This window comes from Austrofundulus limnaeus, unplaced genomic scaffold (assembly GCF_001266775.1).
Source record: "Austrofundulus limnaeus strain Quisiro unplaced genomic scaffold, Austrofundulus_limnaeus-1.0 Scaffold155, whole genome shotgun sequence".
In the NCBI taxonomy this organism is placed as follows: Eukaryota; Metazoa; Chordata; class Actinopteri; order Cyprinodontiformes; family Rivulidae; genus Austrofundulus; species Austrofundulus limnaeus.
In genome coordinates, this window is record NW_013952557.1 from 970,268 (window position 1) to 973,028 (window position 2,761).

At 38.9% G+C, this 2,761-nt stretch overlaps 1 pseudogene; it reads left to right on the forward strand.

Annotated features, from left to right (window-relative positions):
* Nucleotides 1-340: 340 nt before the first annotated feature.
* LOC106523383 (kelch-like protein 10) overlaps nucleotides 341-2,761 on the forward strand; it is a 3,262-nt pseudogene continuing 841 nt past the window's right edge.

Here is a 2,761-nt window from a genome sequence, read left to right on the forward strand (position 1 = left end):
GGACATGCAAGTAATTAATAGATCATTTAATTCAATTAGGATTTGGACTAAAACGTAACCACTTTTTGTCTTTTTTATAGACTTTGGTCTATACCAGTAAGTAAGGAGGTTTAATCGTGTTTAAATTTGTGTAAAAGGCTAAAATATGGCATTTGTTTCCTCTGTTTAGATCCGACTGGCTCTGATGGATGTGGAGTACATCAGGACCACAGTGCTCACCAACAACCTCGTACAGTAAAGTAAAAAGTGCAAATCCATCGCCAACACCATCATCGATCAAATCACTCATCGACCTGTCCCATCGAGGAGACGTTTAGTCCACAATGATAATCCCATATACATGCACCGCATGCCTAGTGCCATCCTCCTGACCTTCAGAGGCTGGGACAGTGATAATCTATTCAAAAATAGTGAAGCTTACAACATCTATGCTGACAGCTGGATGAATGTGACAAAAGAACTCAAGCATCCTCGTGCCTATCACGGCACAGCCTTCCTCGGTGAGTATGTCTACTGCGTCAGCGGCTTCAACTGGATGCAGCACCTCAACAGCGTCCACAGATTTGACCATGTCACACGCACCTGGGTGGAGGTGTCACCCATGTACTTTCGCCGCTGCTACGTGAGCGTGGCTGTGCTAAACGGATGCATCTACGCAATGGGAGGCTCGGAAGTACAACTTCCAAGTACAACTCAACTCTGCAGAACATTATCGCCCCGAGACCAACCAGTGGAGCCAAATTGCACTGATGAATGAGCAAAAGAGTGATGCGAGCAGCACGACCTTTCAGAACAAGGTAGGTGGTTGTGCATTAAAATAATTTTTGTGGAAATTTTATAAACATCTGAAATCTTACCTGCTGTAGAACGCTCTCTGAATGAATCTAACCAGACTGGCAGTCACTGACTCATTATTCTAGTCAGAATGAAACTCTTTTCTCTTAACCAGGTCCTCAAAGGCCAATATGCTGCATGTTTTATAGGTTTATCTGCTCCAACACACCTGATTTTAATGAATGGGTGATTCTGCAGAACGTAAAGAGATAATTTAGTCTTTGAATCAGGTTTGTTTGAGCAGAGAAACAAGCAAAACTGCGAGTCTCGAGGACCAGGTTTGGATGTCAGTTCTCTAAGCCAGTGTTTCCCAAAGTTGGGGTCGGGACCCAAGGTGGGGTCCCGAAACATCAAGGTGGGGTCCTGAAAAGGTTTTCGGAATTAGTTACATTTTTGTCTTAGTTGGTTAGTGTATTTAAAATGGATAAATGTAGTATAAAAATATTGTTATGCCCATGTTTTGTTGACCTGATATAAATGTTTATCATCCAAAAATAGTTGGGGGCACAGGTCTCTGCTACTGTTATTTTGTGGGTCAAAAGCTGAAAAGTTTGGGAACCACTGCACTTTGGTTCCCAAAGTTGGGCTTGGGACCCAATTATGGGTCATGAAGCACCTTGGATAATCTCCAGAAATCAATTTAAAGGGTAATAAAATTAATGCTGATGTAATATTTTCCCTATAACTATTACAAAACACACAAAAACGAATAAATAAGTATTTATATTTGTGTACAAGCTGTTTAGATTGTCAAAAAGCCTGTGTTTTTTAGGGTTATTAACAAAGTTTGTGTACTCAGACCAGTAATATGTGGGGTCACAAGATTTTGCCATGGATATTTTGTGGGTCAGAAGATAAAAAGTTTGGGAACCACTGCTCTAAGCTGTGACCATTTAAGGAACTATTTACACTTACTATAATGAATATCTGTTTGTCTTTAGATTTACACATGTGGTGGATTTAATGGGCGTGTGTGGCTGCAAACAGCTGAGTTTTACAACCCAGAGAGCAATCAGTGGACAGCGATCACCCCCATGAACCGTCCGCACAGTGGAGTAGGAGTTATTGCATACGAAGGCCTCATATATGCAGTAAGTCCAGAAAAAGCTGCTGACTCACAGGTTGCATGTTTAAATTATATTTACTCTATGATCAGACTGTGAGATCCAGACCTGTATGTTCTGACCACAGTTCACATATAGATGATGTCTACAATAATCAGTTCCACTAAACACTAAGAAAACGAATTATTTGGCAGTTTGTACATTCATGAGAGGGTTTATTACAGTGTAGTGGTAACGCCCATTTCACCTCACCTCATCTTACCACTGATTGACCTTTGACCACCTGAGGTCAAAGCCCTCTCCTCCTAGACTGAACTCTTTCAGCTCTCATGGAGAGCTATAAAAAACAAGCCTTTTCTCCTCTGTCCCTTCTTTCTCTTTGGAAAGATTTTGTGTCTCAAGGATTTGTTTTTTTGCTGATAAAACAAGTCAAAACAAATACTCTGTCTACTATTGCTGTTCTTTTGAACATGTGTAATTCGAATGCATAAACCCCTTTAAAATGTGTTGACTTTGTCTTTAATTTTAAGGATTCTTCAGTAATAGTTATTTTATAGCTATGCATTTGTTGTTATGATGTTTAGAAATGTTTAGAAATTATGGTTTAGCATTAATAGAATATATTTCAATCAAAGCTTAAACTTTTATCTTTTTACATCTTCTGTTTTTAATAAATATACCTTAATCATTTTATTAGTTCAACAATGTTTATTAGTTTACTAATAACAGTTCATAACTAATTATTAGTTAATTGAGATATTAGTCTAATGTTCTTTGAATTGAGTTAGTCTGCTCAATGTTGCTCTGCTCATAACACACACACACACACACACACACAAACACATACACACACACACACACAC